The sequence below is a fragment of the Sapajus apella genome, unplaced genomic scaffold, assembly GCF_009761245.1.
Source record: "Sapajus apella isolate SASKATOON/1434 unplaced genomic scaffold, GSC_monkey_1.0 scaffold109, whole genome shotgun sequence".
NCBI lineage: Eukaryota > Metazoa > Chordata > Mammalia > Primates > Cebidae > Sapajus > Sapajus apella.
Window position 1 is genome coordinate 3,261,835 of NW_022437049.1, and position 19,020 is coordinate 3,280,854.

The window sequence follows — 19,020 nt, forward strand, 5'->3', positions numbered from 1 at the left end:
CAATCTAGGAGAGCCCTGACCAAGAGAAAAGTTAGGCTCAAGTGTGCCAGTACAATGGACAGAGGAGGCAACAACAAAAACCCATGAAACAGCAGAAGCATTTTCTTACAGCACCAAAGATGAGAGAAGAGGGGTACCAATGAGGGCCAGTGGAAAGGTCACAGGGACAACATGCTCAACCAACAGGGCCAGAGAGAAAGAGGAACCCATGGGCTGAGGCCTTTGTTGGGGTCCAGGGTGTTGTTACCCAAGCAGGTTTCCTTCAGAGGTTTCTAGGTGGTGGGTTTAGAGCAAGCAGGCATGCATCCCATGGGGTAATGCTATGACTCAGAGGTGGTCACTGCAGCATATTTGTGCAATCTGTGTGGCATGTGGGGTCAGTGGAGCCAGTTGGGCCTGTCTAGTGGGCTGTATCTAGCTGCTCCATGGAGAGGTGGTTACCAGGAGCCAGTTGTATAAGGCAGGTATCTGGATTAAGCACATTCAGAAACTAGGAGTAGGCAGAAAGCTAGAAACTGTGTCCAGGGTGACTAAGCCAGCTTCTGGAATGAGAAAGTTAAACCTACTTTCAAAACGGATGCAGAAATGATATGATAGGAATTCACTACATCCATGGTCAGAACTAAGTGTACTTTTTAGTTCATTTAGTTTACATGAAATCTACTTATATTAGGATACAAATATGCATAGTTATGTGACAACCACCACACTCAAGACACAGAACTCTCTTATCTTCAGTGATTCTTATGTGCTGCCCCATTTTAGTCAACCTCTCCCTCATCCTTAGAGCCTAGAAACCACAGATCTATTTTCTGTTCTTATAATTCTGCCTTTTCCAAAATATCATATAGAAGAATTTTTTTTTTTACATAGGCTCCTTTCACTTGGATGAATGCTCTTGAAATTCGCCCATGTTGTTGCATGTATCAGTAGTTCCTGCATTTAATAGCAGAGTTGTATTTCTTTGCATGGATGTACTATATTTTGTTTATCCCTTTATCTATTGAAGGACATTTAGGTTGTTTCTACGTTGTGGTAGTTAGGAATAAAGCTGCTAGAAATCTTTGTTTACAATTTTTTTTGAGATGGTCTTGCTCTGTTGCTCAAGCTGGAGTGCCATGGTGTGATCATAACTTATTACAGCCTTGATCTCCTGAGCTCAAGCCATCCTCCCAGCTCTGCCTCCTGAGTAGTTGGGACTACAGGTGCACACCACTACACTTGGTGTTTTTTTTTTGGTCTCACTATTTTGCCCAGGCTGATCTCAAACTCCTGGCCACAAATGATATTATTTTGAATATGGATGTCTAGTGACTTCAGCACTATTTGTTGAAGAAGCTGGTTTCTCCATTGAACTACCTTTTGTATGTTTGTGATCATGTATATGTGGATTTGTTTATGGATTCTCTATTCCGATCCTCTATTCTAATTTTGTCTAAAATCGCACACTCTTGATTACTGTGGCTTTATTAGAAGCTTTGAAATCAGATAGCATAAGCCTCCTTCAACCTGGTTCTTTTTCAGAACTGTTTTGTCATTACTTTGCCTTTCCATATCAATTTTCTATAAAATGTCTTGCTGTGATTTTGATTGAAATTGCATTGAAATGATAGTGTAAGAAGAACTGACCTCTTAACAAGACTGAGTTTTTCTTTCTTTTTTTTTTCTTTTGAGACAGAGTCTCATTAGGTCACCCAGACTAGGGTGCAATGATGCAATCTTGGCTCACTGCAACCTCTGCCTCCTGAGTTCAAGTGATTCTCCTGCCTGAACCTCCTGAGTAGCTGGGATTATAAGCATGAGCCACCACACCTGGCTAATTTTTGTATTTCCTTATATTTAATCACCTACCAAATCTTATACCAGAGCACACTCCCCTTATAAAGGGAAGGCTGGCTGATGGCGGTCTAGCTGGATGGGCTAGGCCTGGGGGCGGGGAAAGCCGGAAAAATGTCAGGGCCTTGCACGCTCCCCCCGACTCCTGCGTTTACCAAGACCATCGCGTTTGGAGTGGAGTCCTTCATCTTCCGCTGCAAGGGGTCAGATGACTGGCGGTGTATGTATTTTCGTCTTTCCTGGGTGGGCCTGCAGCTAAGAAGGGAAATGCTGGCGGTTAAAGACCAGAGTGAGGCTCTGTCACTATGGGAACCGAGGACGCTGGGGTTCGCGCCCTCCTATTGGGGCTGAGTTGTTGAGTATGCGCAGTTTTCATGTCACGTTGGTCACGCCCCCAGCTGCGTTGCTCGCTCGCTCTCGGGTTCAGCTCGAAAAGCGGAGACCGAAGAAATAGATGGTGGAGAATACAAAATCCTTTCTCATGAGAAACTCACCATGTGGTTGAAGAGATTAAATAAAATAATTTCACTGTTTTTTTTTAAGTGTCATTAATAACAGAGGAGTGCAAATACAGACAGCACCCTCTGAAGGGTAAATAATTTACCAGTGGAATGTGTAGAAATAGTAGATACTGTGGGGCACCTGGATCGGACTTCCAGACTAAAGAATGTGTTCCTCCAGTTGCAGGGAGTGTTGCTAGCAGAAAGCTTTCAATCGCAAGTCCTCTTCTGAGTTGCCTAAGCCAAAGAGAGTTACTGAAGGTCACGTTCCTTTCCTGGACAGTTCACATCCAATGATGCATCAGTGACATGGGGTATAAAGCCTTCCCTGATTGCCTCAATCCCGGGCAATTCTAGCAAGTTGTCCCAGCTTCAGAGCTCCATGTGCTGGGTCGTGGATTTCACTGAGACTCATGGCAGTTCAATATCTCACTCTGCCCAATTCTGCTTTCTTCCACTCTGTATGTTTTTCTATCGGTGCTGATTTCATGAACAAAAATGAGAAGTTTTCGGCTGTGCAGCTATTTTTATTTTTGTTAATCCTTTCTTTTTTTTAAACAGAAAGTGGTACCTTTGGTCAGTTTTAAGCCCTTGAAAAAAAATTTTTTTTTCACTCTGGTTACTAAGGAAAAGTCTGCATTTCAATCATTGTACCCCCATACATATTGTTTTCCTTCTGCTGCTTTCAGTAATTTTCCATTACCTTTGGTTTTGGTGGTTTAATTATCATATGTTTAGGTATGGTTTTCTTTTTTTAGTCTATCTTTGAACCCATTTGGGGTTCATTGAGCTTCTTGAATATGTAAACTTTTATGTCTTTCAATAAATTTGAGACATTCTAGCCATTTTTTTCCAAATATATTTTTTGTGCACTAATCTCATTTTCTTCTTCTGAGATCCCAATTACATAGAAGTTGAACTTTTCATTTATTTATTTATTTACAGGGTCTCTCTCTGTTGCCCAGGCTGGAGTACAGTGGTGCCATCAAGGCTCATTTCAGCCTTGAGCTCCTGGGCTCAAGCGATCCTCCTACCTTAGCCTCCTGGGTAGCTGAGACTACAGGTACACCCTATCATGCTTGGCTAATTTTTTTTATTTTTTAATTTTTGTAGAGACAGGGTCTCACTATGTTGCCCAGGCTGGTCTTGAATTCCTGAGCTCGTGATTTTCCCACCTTGGTATCACAAAGTGCTGGGATTATGGGTGTGAGCTATCATCATGCCTGGTCAACTTGGACTTTGAAAAAAGTTTTCAAAGCTCTGTTCACTGCTTTTCTCTTTTCTTTTCTTTTTTTCTTTTTTCTTTCTTTTTCTTCTTCCCTTTTCCTTCCTTCCTTCCCTCCCTCCCTTCCTCCTTTCTTCATTCTTTCCTTCCTTCCTCTCTCTCTCTCTCATTTTCTTTCAAAGATAGAGACAGGATCTTGCTACATTGCCCAGGCTGGTGCTGAATTTTTCTAGGCTCAAGTGATCCTCCCACCTCAACCTTCCAAGTAGTTGGGACTACAGGCGTGCCACTGTGCCTGGCTTAATTGCTTTTCAATCTTCTTTTCTCAGTGTTTCAGATCATATAATTTCTGTTGACCTATCTTTAACTTCTCCAACTTATTCCTCTGTCATCTCTATTCTGCTATTGAGCTAATCCAGTGACTCAGTGTATTAGTCCATACTCACGCTACTGATAAAGGCATACCTGAGACTGGGAAGAAAAAGAGGTTTAATTGGACTTACGGTTCCACATAACTGGGAAGGGCTCAGAATCATGGTAGGAGGTGAAAGGCACTTCTTACATGGTGGCAGCAAGAGAAAATGAAGAAAAAGCAAAAGTGGAATCCCCTGATAAACCCATCAGATCTCATGAGACTTACTTGGTATCACAGGAATAGCATGGGAAAGACCAGCCCCCATGATTCAATTACCTCCCCTGGGTCCCTCCCACAATACTTGGGAATTCTGGGAGATACAATTCAAGTTGAGATTTGGGTGGGAACACAGCCAAACCATATCACTCAGTTTTATGTTAATTAAGTTTTTTTATTTTTCAATTATAAAATTTCTATTTGGGCCTTTTTCATCTGTGGAGAATTTCTGATTTTCCATTCATTTCAAGAGCGTTCACCTTTACCTTGTGGAAGATGGTTATATGGCTGCCAAAGTCTTGTATGACAATGCCAGTGCTTGATTTTTTTTGTGGTTGGCACAGAGAAAGGTTAGTAAGAACTTTTTAGAAAAGTCAAATTTGTGTGACTCTGTTTGTAAGTATAACTTGAAGATGATGATAATAATTATCATATGAGAAATTTATAACTGTGTAGTGCTCCATAGTTGCTAAGTACTTACACATATAAAATCTTATTTGACCCTCACAAGTGCCTTATCAGGAAAACAGAAGAAAGGTTATATTATCCATTTTCAGTTTAAGCAGTTGATATTTAGGAGCCTAAGTCCTTTGCCAGGCTATGTAGCCAGTAGTAATAAAGTTAGCCTTGGACTGAAGTTAGGGCATAGACTCAGGGAACCTCAGGATGGGAGAAATTAGATGAAAAAGCTAATAGAGGCCATAGCATTGACTGGGCATGGTGAAGACCAGGGTTCTGAAAGCTGAGGGTCACAGTGGACCTGGGTCAGGACATAGATTTAAAAATGCAATTAAACTCTCAGGTTTAGTATTCTAGGCGTGGGAACAGACAATGCAGAGCAAGGAACTAAGAATGACACCTGAGCACAAGTGGGAACCACAGGAGCAGGAGAGGGCAACACAGATCTACCAAAGACCTCTAGGACAGAGACTTTCAAGGTACTTTTTGCCAGCGGTAAGACTGAAGCTATTATCTAGAATTCAACTACAAAATCGCACTTTGGTTCTTTCATGCTAACTTGAGGTTAAACACAGAACTCTAGAGCACAGATACAATCAATATCTGTGTGTGTTGGGGCTCCCTAAGACCAGCTCCAGTTTTTATGATTTACCAGAAGGGCACACATGACTTAGCATACAGTCATAATCATAGCTAAGATTTACTGCAATGAAAAGATACAAGGCAAAATGAGCAAATGTAAAAGGCACATGAGGCAAAGTCCAAAGGACCACAGGCACAAGTTTCCAAGAGTTCTTTCCCAGTGGAGTTGCACAAGACTTATTTACTTCCTATAGCAACAAGTGTGACAACGTGTGATATGTTATTTATCGTGGTGTCACTAGAGACTAGTCCCCAAAGCTTTTACTGGGAGCTGGTCATATAGGCATTTTCTGTCTACCATGTGCCATGATTCCAGATACCCAGATGGAAAGCAGTTGTTCAGCATAAACCATACTGTCCACACTGTAGGCACAGTGAGTCACCTTTATCATTTAGGGAAAGTGTTTTATTTTTTTAGAGGCAGGGTCTTGCTCTGTCACCCAGACTGGAGCATAGGGGTTTTATCAGAACTCACTGCAGCCTTAAATTCCCAGACTCAAGCAATCCTCCTGCCTCAGCCTCATAGTAGCTAGGACTACAGGGGTGTGTGTGTGTGTGTGTGTGTGTGTGTGTGTGTGTGTGTGTGTGTTTTGAGATGGAGTTTCAGTCTGTTGCCCAGGCTGGAGTGCAGGGGGATAATCTCGGCTCACTGCAACCTCTGCCTCCCTGGTTGAAGCAATTCTCCTGCCTCAGCCTCCTGTATAGCTGGGATTTCAGGTGTGTGTGCCACCATGCCCGGCTAATTTTGTATTTTTAGTAGAGTCAGGGTTTCACCATGTTGGTTAGGCTGGTGTTGAACTCCTGACCTCGTGATCCGCCCACCTTGGCCTACCAAAGTGCTGGGATTACTGGCGTGAGCCACCACACCTGGCCCACACCTAGCTAATTTAGAAAATATTTTTGTAGAGACAGAGTTTTGCTATGTTGTCTAGAATAGATTCGAACTTCTGACCTCAAGCGATCCTCCTGCCTCAGCCTCCCAAGGTGGTAAGATTACAAGCATGAGCCAGTGTGCCCAACCAAAGGGAAGTTTTATTTCAGTGTAGGTACCTGTTTACCAGCCAAGTTCCCAGATGTCAGCCAATGGCCAACTTTGCAAACAGCTTTCTAAGATTAGCAGTCTCAGGCCTGCTTTGTTAGTTCCTTTCTGCACATTGTATCATATACTGATACATATATTTTTACCAGCATATAAAGGTACAACTGATGTGTACCCACTCTTAAGGCTGTTTTATTAGCATTTCCAAATTCTTTTTAATAGTCTCACTTTTGTATTCTCTCAGTTGCTTTCTTCTTATATTTTAGTTTTTCCTCTCTCATTCTATCTTCTTGAAACCATCCTCATAATAACATGCCAGGTTCTGGGCTGAAGGGCAGTCATGCATTGATCAGGCTACACTTTGGCCCACTTCGCTGTAATTGCTTACTAACCGAAAGTCACATAGGCCAGAACAGACCATGAACTTCCTCACCGTTCCTATAGATAGCATCTTTAGTGTTAGAAGTCTAAAACTTTCCGTTAAAGATGTTTTTCAGATTCTTCTTTTTCTTTCTTTTTTTTTTTTTTTTTTTGAGATGGAGTCTTGCTCTGTGGCCCAGGTTGGAGTGCAGTGGTGCAATCTTGGCTCACTGCAACCTCTGCCTCCCAGGTTCAAGCAAGCGTCCTGCCTCAGCCTCCGGAGTAGTTGGGACTACAGGCACCCGTCATGACCCCAGGCTAATCTGCATATTTTTAGTAGAGATGGGGTTTCACCATATTGGCCAAGCTGATCTCAAACTCTTGACCTTGTGATCCGCTCTCCTCGGCTTCCCAAAGTGCTGAGATTACAGGCGTGAGCCACCACACTCGGCGAGATTCTGAATTCATTTTAAACATTTTTATTATTATTATTTTTGAGACAGAGTCTTGCTCTGTTGCCCAGGCTGGACTGCAGTTGCGTGATCTTGTCTCGCTGCAACCTCTGCCTCCCGGGTTCAAGTGATTATCCTGCCTCAGCATCCTGAGTAGCTGGGATTACAGGCGTGTGCCACCATGCCCAGCTAATTTTTGTATTTTTAGTAGAGACAGGGTTTCAGCATGTTGGCCAGGATGGTCTCTATCTCCTGACCTCATGATCTGCCCTCCTCAGCCTCCCAAAGTGCTGGGATTACAGACATGAGCCACCACACCTGGCCAAAAATTTTATTATTATTATTTTTAGAGACAAGGTGTTGCTCTGTCACTCAGGATGGAGTACAGTGGCATGATCACAGTTCACTGCATACTCTAAACTCCTGGGCTTAAGTGGTCCTCCCATCTCAGCCTCCCAAGTAGCTGGGACTACAGGTGCTTACCACCACATGCAGCTAACTTTATTTTTATTTTTGTAGGAATAGAGTCTTGTTCTGTTGGCCAGGCTGGTCTTGAACTCCCAGCTTCAAGAGATCCTCTTTCCTTGACCTCTCAAAGTGCTGGAATTACAAGCGTTAGCCGCTATGCCTGGCCAGATCCTGAATTCTAGCAGGACAGCTGATGCTCACCAGTCTGAAGACCTCCACAGGAGAACTGACTTAAGGCAAGGCTGCAGTTTCTTCATCTCCACATCCAATGACTTCACCCTTCATTCTTCAACCAATCAATGATCCCTATATCTTGGCCCACTAACCATCCAAACCCCTTAAAATCCCTAGATCCTAAACTCCTTGAGGAGCTGGATTTGAGGTTTCCTCTAGTCTCCTTGTTTGGCTGCCTTGTGATTAAACCTCTTTCTCTGCTGCAATTCTTGGTGTCTTTGTGTATTGACTTAACACACATTGGACACTTCTCCAAAAACTAAAAATAGAACTAACGATTTGATTCAGCAGTCCCACTACTGGGCATCTACTCAAAGGAAAAGAAATCATTCTATCGAAAAGACACCTGCACTCACATTTACTGCAGCACTACTCAAAATAGCAAAGTCTATAAGCAGATTTGTATTACAAATATATGAAGTTTTATCTTATAATAGAAAGTTTTATAGTATAAATATAATTATGTAACCTATATATTGTACTCAATTATAATTGTTTTTGTTTGTGTCACTATGTCTGTGTTGTAAAAATAACCAAACAGGAATAGTAGGTAGAAAGTGTATGCAGATAATTTTGTCTAACAATTTTGTCTTTCATTTTTGTCCAACAAGTGTGCATGTTTACCTTTTGCCACTGTACTGCCTGCCTCAGAGGGCTGACCTTTGTGGAATGTTTCATGAGTAGCCCTTGACTTTTGGCTTACAGCTGGTCCAGTCACTGGGGAGGATCAGCAGGAGACCTAGAGACTGGGAGGTGAATGAGGGAGGGCGGTTAGCATCCCAGATCTTTCCCCGTCAATTCTCTATGGGTTACCAAGTGCTCTAGCAAATTTTGCAGCTCCTCTCAGAGGGCCCTCTCACATATGGCTGTTCTAAATAGGTTTCCTTAAACTTTGCCTTTCAGGCTAGATGTAGTAATAGCTCCCTGGTGTTGCAAACTCTAGGGAACCTACTATTGTTTGTTGCTTTCCCTAAATACTATCTACACATTTTGCTAGAATTCTGAATTATATATATATATATACATATATACACACACACATGTACATATATACTCATTTTTCTTCGAATGGATTAACTCATGCTTTCAAGTATTATAAATCTCTGATTACTAAATATTGGAGAAATTTCCTACTGTAAAGCTCCTACATTGATTCATCTATATTGTTTAAATAAGAGGCCAATGCTCTAATTTCCAATTACCTCTGAGCCTCTCTAGCATCCAGCTTACATTATAGGTGGTCAGAATTTAAGGTATCTTTTGTTCATTGTTTGGGTTGACATTTCATCTTCCCATAAATAGAAACATTTCAACAAAAGTGTGAAGTGTTGTGATATCTGCATCCTAACTTCAAATGGTTTGGAACGAAATTTTCAAAGAAAATAAAAATACAAAAATCCAAAAGGTATTAATCCATGTATAGATAGAGATAAACAAATGAGGAAAATATTAGTTGGTAAATCTTGGTGTTGTATGTAGCAGCACTGTTCCAGTTTTCTGCAAGTTTGAAGTCTTTCAAGTAAAATATTGAATGGAAATATTGCTGAGAAGAAATTTTTGACTAGACTGATTTTTCTAATGTGCATGTCATTTTCTCTTTCTTGCCTTGAAACTGGCACAAATATCTTTTTATTCTTGAAATTCATTATGTCAATTAAATTGTGTTTCTGTGTTAGGAATCTTACATTAAAATTTCTCAGAGCATGACATTTTTTTCCAGATGGTCCAGATGGTGCAGCTGTGTATTTACCTAATATTTTTTCAAAGTCAGAATTATTAAAGATCTAGAAAGAACAAAAAATATTCAAATGAAGCATGACTATTTGAGAGTCATTAAAAGTCTGTGAAAAGAGGAGATGTCTGGGAGTGCAGCTGGGAGGCAGCATCATGACATCACAGATGAAACACAAGGACTGGAGCCAGGGAAACTGACTCTTCTGTTCAAATTCTGATTTCACCATTTACCAGATGTGGAACCTTGATCTGATAATTCAACATTTCTGAGCCTCAGTTTCCCCATCTGTAATATGGGATGAATCTCTCTCTTATAAGATTGATGTGAGGCTTAGAGACAAGGAATATAGGCACTTAGTTCACAATTAGTAGACTCATTAACTGGAGCTCAATAAGTAATTGGTCATTACTTTTAGTACATTAAGGGCTAGGTTACTGGAACCTTACAAATGCTTTCAGCAATTGGCAGGAGGAAACCACACAGTGCACTCAAGCAAGGACACCACACAGAGATACTGTGTTAAGCAGTTAGGCAAAAATAGAGTCAACTAATCATAGCAAGCCACCTCTCCTCCCCCTACATTACCTGAATGGAAGGAACACTAGAGAAACACAAATTTTTTTGCTGCAGGTGTTTTTCTCACTTTTCACACTTAGCTGCATGTCATTATTCTAGAAGAACATGTACCAACAACATTTGCTTGTTCATTTAAGGCAGTTTTTGCTGCACCTTTGTAAAATATCTGTTCCCACAGGTGGCTTTATTTCTTCAAAAGTTTGCTCATTTTGCTGTTCTAGTTTCAATATTAAAATTGTGTTGTACATTGCAATTTTTAGAAGACAAGCTAAATTCTCTGCCTCATTTTTGATATGAGCCCATTTAATAAGTTTCCTGCAGAGTTTCTGAGGTAATTGCCTTCTTTCTCTTCACCTGGGTCTGATTATGTAACAAGAATAGATTCTATAATGAGAGACTTTATGCAAACATTAGACATCACAATTCCTTTGAAGAAATTAATTTCCCTCAAGATTAAATAAATTGGATGTAACAACACTTGATAAATGTTTCAATTAATTAATTAGAAAATGCTTTTATATACAAACCTGAGTACAGCATTGGTTTTAGTAATGTGAAAGATATTTTCATGAAGGCAGAGTAAAAAAGTACTCAGAAAAAGAGCACTAGCAGGCCAGGCACAGTGGCTCATGCCTGTAATCCCAGCACTTTGGGAGACTGAGGCAGGCAGATGACCTCAGGTCAGGAGTTCGAGACCAGCCTGGCCAACATGGTGAAACCCTGTCTCTACTAAAAATACATAAAACTAGCTGGGCACAGTGGTGGGTGCCTATAATCCTAGCTACTCAGGAGGCTGAGGCAGGAGAATCACTTGAACCCAGGAGGTGGATGTTGCAGTGAGCCAAGATCGTGCCACTGTACTCCAGCCTGGGCAATAGAATGAGACTTTGTCTCAAAAAAAACAAAAACAAAAAACAAACAAAAAAATTTCTATATGTGTCAAAATAGTGTGGTAATGACACCGGGTTAGACATATAGATTAATGGAATAAAATTGAGAGTCCAGAAATAAACCCATACATCTAGGGTCAATTGATTTTTGACAACAGTGCTAAAATCACTTGAAATCTGAAGTTTCATCTGAGAAGACAAATTGCTGGGCATGACTCTTATGGCTTAGGCCTGAATCACCTAGTTGCTTCTTCACTTATGTCTGGTCCCTGTGCTATAATGACACAGTAAAGTGTATGCTGTCAACGACAAGAATTACACATGGCCTCTCAGTGTAGATTGGACTATGTCACAGCATGGTGGCCTTAGAGTAGTCATAGTTTTACATGGTGGCTCAGGGCTACCATATGCGTATGTGCGAGCAAGTCAAAAGTTGCATAGCCTCTTATGAACTAGCCCTGGAAGTCACATAACATCACTTCTACCATACTCAGTGGTCAAAACAGAAACTCATCAAGATTCAAAGTGAAGAGAAACAGACCATCCTCTTGAAGGGAAGAAATTCAAAGAGTTTGGGGCCATGTTTTAAAACTACCAGAATGAAATTTTCAGCCATCACTTTGCAAACAGAAAGAAATTGAAGTTATCCACTTAAAACATTAATAATTCTGAGATTTCTGAAAGCAAGGAGAAGGAAAAGTATCTATTGCACAAAAAGGACATATTACAGCATGAAATTGCCATGGAACTGGACAAAATAAAAGAATCACGATCATGGGATCTCAGTAGGGGCAGGTGAAAAAATTAAAAATTATAAATCAAGATCAGAGGAAATATATTGAGGATATTAACATTTTTAAGGAAAAGAATTTTGATATTCAAAAGATTAAACTGGGTAAAGAAATATTAGCCAAAACAATATTCAGTATAATGGACTGCTTTATGTAGTAATACCTGAGAAGGCAACATTGAACTCAAATTAATAAATGAAAAACAAAGCAAAGAGAAGTTGAATGCTATGGCTGGGATATGTTATAAATTGTTTGGCTCTGCCAAATCTCATGTTGAAATTTGATCCCCAATTTTGGAGATGGGGCCTGGTGACAGATCCCTCATGAATGGCTTGGTGCCTTTCTCGCAGGAGCGAGTTCTCACTTTTAGTTCACACACTAACTGGCTGTAGAGAAGAACCTGGTACCTCCTCCTCTCTCTCTCAATTCCTTTCCCACCATGTGATCTGCACACACCGGCTCCCCTTCCTCTTCCACCATGAGTGAAAGCAGCCTGAGTTCCTTGGCAGAAGCAGATACTGGTGCCATGCTTTTTGTACAGGATGCAGAACTGTGAGCCTTATAAACATCCTTCCTATATAAAGTACGGAGCTTCAGGTATTCCTTAATAGCAACATAAACAGAATAAGACATTGAATCATAAGGTTCCAAAATTTCCATTTGTCCAAACTAAAATATAACCATAATGTTCTTTCTCAATAATTTTGAAAACTATATGTCAAAGTAGTAAGCTACACAATGAGCTTTATCACACTAAAGTTGCCCTCTGTAAAAGATATTGGTTAGACTTCCTACGAAAGGATGTCAAAAGAAGGAAAGTGAATAAATGTAACAACATGAACACACAAAATGAATATGATAAGAAACCTTAAAGAAATGATCACTCAAACTACAAAGTAAAAATATGTTTTGTTTTTTTGAGATGGAGTCTTACTCTGTTACCCAAGCTGGAGCGCAGTAGCGCCATCTCGGCTCACCGCAACCTCTGCCTCCCAGGTTCAAGCAATTATCTGCCTCAGCCTCCTAAGTAGCTGTGATTACAGGCACCCACGACCACACCCATTTAATCTTTGTATTTTTAGTAGAGACAGTGTTTCACCATCTTGGCCAGGCTGGTCTTGAACTCCTGACCTCGTGATCCACCCGCCTCAGCCTCCCAAAATGCCCTGAGTCCAGCCCAAATATGTTGTTTTCAAATAATGTGGTAATATGCACAAGAAGATTACAAAAACACAATGACTAATATAAAAGATAAATTGTGTAAGTATGCACAACAAAGCAAGCTCAGAGTGAAAACCAAACGTGCTGGTAGAGAGAAACAACTAGTTATTCAAAGAATGGCATCACTTGAAAGAAAAAAATAGTATGAAGTTGGTAAAGCAGAAAGAGGAATTAATAGTGTGACAACTTCGAGAAGATCTTGCTGATACTATAAAAAACCAATCTGCATTGGAGGCCTTCCTGGAGGTTACATACCTTTATCACATTAATTCAGAAAAAAAGGCTAAAGATATGAAAGAGATAACAGGTCAAATCATACGTCAATTGGAAGTAGTACAAGATGGATAAACACTGGTGATATGATATGCTGAGAAGGCACAGTAACAGCAGATGCAGAAGTGTGAAACTGAAAATGCCAGGTTTTCTAGGGCATACCAACCTGAATGTGCAGTCTCATCTAACCTCAGAAGCTAAGGAGGATTGGGCCTGGTTAGAACTTGGATGGGAAAACACCAGTTAAAATCTGTACTGAAAAAAATTAAGCAGGAAAATCAAAATCAAATAGCTTCAAAAAATATGTTAGAACAAGTTTGTCTGATAAAGCAAAAGAGAAATTAAATAAATGTATTATATTAAATAATCAGGAATATTATGTGGATTAAGAAAAGAAAAATAATATTTTTTCCATTATTTCCTCGGTGGACTTCTAGGAGCACCCTCCATGCGTAGAGATCTTGGAGTACATGTTATGTAGTATTTGGCTGACTTGACTGATCACAGAGTGGGAATATATTGACTGAAAGCGGGGAAATATCCCCTTGATGAAGAAGTGGATTCAGTAAGGACAGAGGAGAATCTAAGGGGACAAATTCCTGTATAAAAATCAGACTGGTGATCATCCAAAGGGGATTGATTTGCCTTCCAGAGGAGAATGAGTCCCTCATGGTAGGACACTTGGAGGAATAGGTACTTCCAGGTATGTCTCTGGACGTCTCAAGAGGTTAGCTCCTAATGGCCTTTATTTTATCCTTCAGTGGAAGGCTGAGGAACCTGCTGAAGATGAAGGAGTGAGAATCTTTTTCTAACTTGATACTATTTAGTTTAGGTGGATTGCATTTTGAATCTATCATGTAGAAGGTCAAAATCTCATTATACAATGCAAATCAACATTGGAAGTTAGTGAGAGATTCAGCATTCTAGTTTCATATGTAACTCTCAACTCTGGCTCAACTCAGTAGAGCAGGGCTGGAGTGGCAAGGTGGCACAGAAGTGTGGTAGAGCTACATAACCTGAGTTAGAGTTGAGATGTGGCCAAAACACATCAGAATTCCCTAGAGCAGTAGTCCTCAACTTTTTGGCACCAGGGACCAGTTTTGTGGAAGACAATTTCTCCACAGACTCGGGGAGGTGGGAGAGGATGGTTTAGGGATGATTCAGGTTTGTTATAACTATTGTGCACTTTTCTTCTATTGTTATTATATTTTAATATATAATATAATGAAATAATTATACAACCCACCATGATGTAGAGTCAGTAGTAACCCTGAGCTTGTTTTCCTGCAACTAGACAGTCCCGTCTGGGGGTAATGGGAGACAGTGACAGATCATCAGGCATTAGATTCTCATAAGCAGCCTGCAACCTAGATCCTTCACTTGTGCAGTTCACAATAGGCTTCATGCTCCTATGAGAATCTAATGCCACCGCTGATCCAACAGGTGGTGGAGCTCAGTAATGTGGGTGATGGGGAGTGGCTGTAAATACAGATGAAGCTTTGCTTGCTCCCCCGCCACTCAAGTCCTGCTGTCAGCCCGGGTCCTAACAGGCCACAGATGGTACCATGGAAATAAAAGAAGCCCCGATTTGTAGAATTTCATGTTCTCCCTTGGTTAATTACACCCACCTTGGCAAAAGCTCCCAACCTGATGTAACTGAAAGAGTGGAATTGGAAGAGATGCACAGTAGTACAGTATTATAGAACACCTCCACCATAGACACAACTGACAAAATAACATCAAGAGCACAAATAATTTTAAAAATGTAGTATAATAATTAGAAAGGATGAGCTTTTGGCATTACCTTTAGGGTTTTATAAAACAACTATGTTGAAATATAATTCACATGACAAAATTCGCCCACTTAAAGTAAAACAATTCAGTGATTATAGTATGTTCATAGAGTTGTGTAACCATCACTACAATCAGTTTTAGAATATTTTAGTCATCTTATGCAGCAACATTATATAAATTTGCAGTCACTCTCCATTTACTCCAAGTGCCCTCCTCCTTGGCTCTGGGCAACCATTGATCACTGCCTGTTGCACAGAGTTACCCTTTGTGGAGATTTCACAAAGTCTATTGTGACTTGCTTCTTAGCATATTGTTTCCAAGATTCACCCATGTAATGGCATGTATCTAGCCTTACCCATTTTGTTGTATTGACATCCTTGTTGAAAATCATAAATGTAAAGATTATTTCTGGATTCTCAATTCTATTCTGCTAATCCATATGTCTGTCCTTATGCCAATACCATGTAGTTTTGATTACTACATTACTTCATTCCTTCTTTTTTCTAAGTAATATTCTGTTGTATGGATGTGCAACATTTAAATGATCCAAACATGAGTTGGTGGACATTTGGGTTGTTTCACTTTTTGGCTGTTATGAATAATGCCATGAACATTCATGTAAATATTGTTATATAAACATATATTTTCATTTCTCTTAGGTGTATATATCCTGTGGGGTAGAATTGTTGAGTCATATGCTAACTCTATGTTTAACCTTTTGAGGAACTGCCAAAGTGTTTTCCAAAGTGACTGCACCACTTTCCAATCTACCAGCAATAGATGAGGGTTTCCACTTCTCCACATCTTCACCAACATTTGTCAGTTTTTAAGATTATAGCCATCCTAGTGGGAATAAAGTAATATCTCATTGTGGTTTTTATTTGCATTTTTCCTGACAACTAATGATGTTGAGCAACTTTTCATGTGCTTACCAACTACGTTTATCTTTTCTTTACAGAGATATCTATTCAAATCTTTTGCCTTAAAAAAGCTGAGTTGTCTATTGTTGAATTTTAAGAACTCTTTATTTTTACTGGATAAAGTTCCATATATATATACACATACATATATATGAGAAAAATATATATAGTATATGTAAGAAAATATATATACCTAGTTTGAAAATATTTTCTTTTATGTTCTACATTTTCTTTTTTCTTTATTGATGTTGTCCTTTGAAACGCAAACGTTTTAAATTTTGTTAAACTTCAGTTTTTCTATGTATTATTTTGTCACTTATGTATTTGGTGGCATATCTAAGAAACCATTGCCTGATCCAAGTCAGAAAAATGTATATATTTTCTTCTACAAGTCTTTATAATTTTATTTCTTACATTTAGGTTGATGTTCACTTTTGAGTTTTGTATATGGTATGAGGTAGGGGTCCAACTTGATTCTTTTGCATATAGATATCTAGTTGTTGCAGCATATTTGTTGAAAAGATTATTCTTTCTTGAGTATTGCTCTTTTTTCTTCCCAAAGCTACCATTACAGACAATGCAGTACTTCATTATCCACTGCATTAATAATAATTTAATGCATGAACCAGTTGTTGCAGGTGATTAGCAACTATATGGGCTAGTGGTGTGGGTGTAAGAATTTACTAAGACAGTTGTAGGTAAAGAAAAGCAGACTTATTAGAGAAAGCATAAAAATATGTTGCAAGAGTGCAACAAGCAGATCAGCAGGAGAGAAGTTGAATGTAAGGAGATAAAATGCTAGGAATTTTATAGGGTGGTGCTGGTGCTGTGCGCTGAAGGGGGCTTTGTGCAGTACTGATAACGGCAAGGTTGCATCGAGCTAATTTGCATTTTTCTATCAGCTGAGGGTCTGGTGACAGCTGGGCACAGGATAATTGTGAGTTATTTGTGCATGAGGGCTATGATGCCCTGGACCAGGAAGAAAGGCAGACTTATAACTTACCTGCTTTCTCTTTTTGCTTTCCCTTGGTCCTACCAGCCTGACTCCTTTTCTCTAATTAGGAAATATTAGAAATGACTCCATATTTGCCCTGTCCCAACCCCCGACAGAGCAACAATAACAAATCTTTGGCATGTGATTGAGGGTCTCATCTTTCAACTGCTTCCTGCCGACCAGAGGTGTCAAGTTGGCCTTACCTAGGATTGTTGTCAGGAGGTTACATGGGCCTAAATCCCTAAGGTAAGAGTTAAATTGGGCAGGGTGGCTGTGGGACCAAGGGGGAACAGCATTTGCAGCCTAAATTTTGTCCTGCTGCATCCAAAGGAGAGTCATGGAGTTCTCTTAGTGGCTGATACCCTTGCTACAGTAACATTTTGGTGTGAAATTGTTGTATCCTAGAAGACATGTATTAACAATATATGGTACAAATAAACAAACTAACATGAGTAGTATTATAGATGGGAGAAGTGGGTCAACCCATGGCCAAACCCAGCTGGAGAAGCTTTGAAATAGTTGTGCCAAAAAAGAATTTTTGAAGAACTCCTTTTTGAAGGCCCTCTAAAATCTTGATGTTCTTTTTGATCTTTTTTAAACTTTCTTCTACCTGACCTGAGGTATCTACATAAAAGCAACAAGTTTCATTTAATTGTATAGAGGTGCCCCCTGCCTCAGTAGTAAGCACATTCAAAGTGGGTTTGTTCTGCAAGACAACCCTTGCCAATGAATTTAGGGCCTGTTGTTGGGCCTCAATGGCTGTGACTGTGGCTGTAGCTTCCCAAAACTGCTGTACTAGAATGGTGAGATAATGAATACAGCACTTAAGTACGAGTATACCTGCAAACCAAAATATTGCATGGGCTACAGAATGTCCTAGACCATTCATCTCTATGGTGGGATTGTCAGTGGTGAGCATGCCAAGTGATAGGATGTTGATTAAGTTACACTTCTGTTTCCTTTCTTCTGATGGCCTTTGGAGGACCCATATTATAAAGGATCCTAAATTTGGAACTTGGCCAGAGATTACAAAGTCTGAATAGTTATATATTTGAACCCCAGGTATTGCTGCAACTATAGTGCAAGTACCTCTCCATTTAATAGGTAAGTTTAGAAGCATTTTGGATAAAAAGCATTTTGCATAAAAAGAAGAACCCAGTTGCTTTTAATGAAACTCCTGAGGAGGGACCTTGTAACCAGGCATAGATGTGGTTAGTTTTGGTTCCAGTATAATTTGCATAAATAGAGGGATCCCATGGTCCCCAAGGATCAAATATGGATGGGTGGTGACCCAAAAAGTAGCCATCCGTGCATAAGGGGATGTGATATGGTATGGCTCTGTATCCCTACCCAAATATGGCAAATTGTAATCCCCAGTGGTGGAGGAAGGGCCTGGTGGGAGATGACTGAATCATGGAGGTAGACATCCCCTTTGCTGTTCTTGTGATACTGAGTGAGTTCTCACGAGCTTTAGTTGTTTAAAAGTGTGTGACACTTCCCCCTTCTCTCTCTTCCTCCTATCAGGCATGTAAGGCATGCCTGATTCCCCATCGCATTCTGCTATGATTGTAAGTTTCCTGAGGCATCCCCAGACATGCTTCCTGTACAGCCCACAGAACTGTGAGTCATTTAAATCTCATTTCTTTATAAATTACCTAATCTCAGGTAGTTTTTATAGTAATGCAAGAATGGACTAATACAGGGGGTAAAATTTTGACTTACTGTGTTACGTGAATGTGGGACCTGACAGATAAGATTTTTAAATATTAATGAGATAAGGGAAAAATCAAGAAAAAGCTGTAGACATAATAGTGAAGTTGAGAAGTTGTCCAGTCCCAATCCCTATTCCCATATATTCCATCCCAGTTGCTGAACTGTTTATAGGCATAAAGGAATCATTATAAATTTTGCTGGCATTAACTTTTCTTTCCCCATCACAGGAAAAACTGGAGGGATGCACACTGAACTCATCAGAGTCTA

The 19,020-nt window shown here is 40.0% G+C and overlaps 1 long non-coding RNA gene across 1 annotated transcript in view; it reads right to left on the reverse strand.

Annotated features, from left to right (window-relative positions):
- Positions 1-3,921: 3,921 nt before the first annotated feature.
- LOC116537352 overlaps positions 3,922-19,020 on the reverse strand; it is a 45,385-nt gene continuing 30,286 nt past the window's right edge. Inside the window, exon 2 of the long non-coding RNA XR_004263085.1 lies at positions 3,922-4,032. This is a non-coding gene — a long non-coding RNA (uncharacterized LOC116537352). The remainder of the gene's footprint in view (positions 4,033-19,020) is intronic.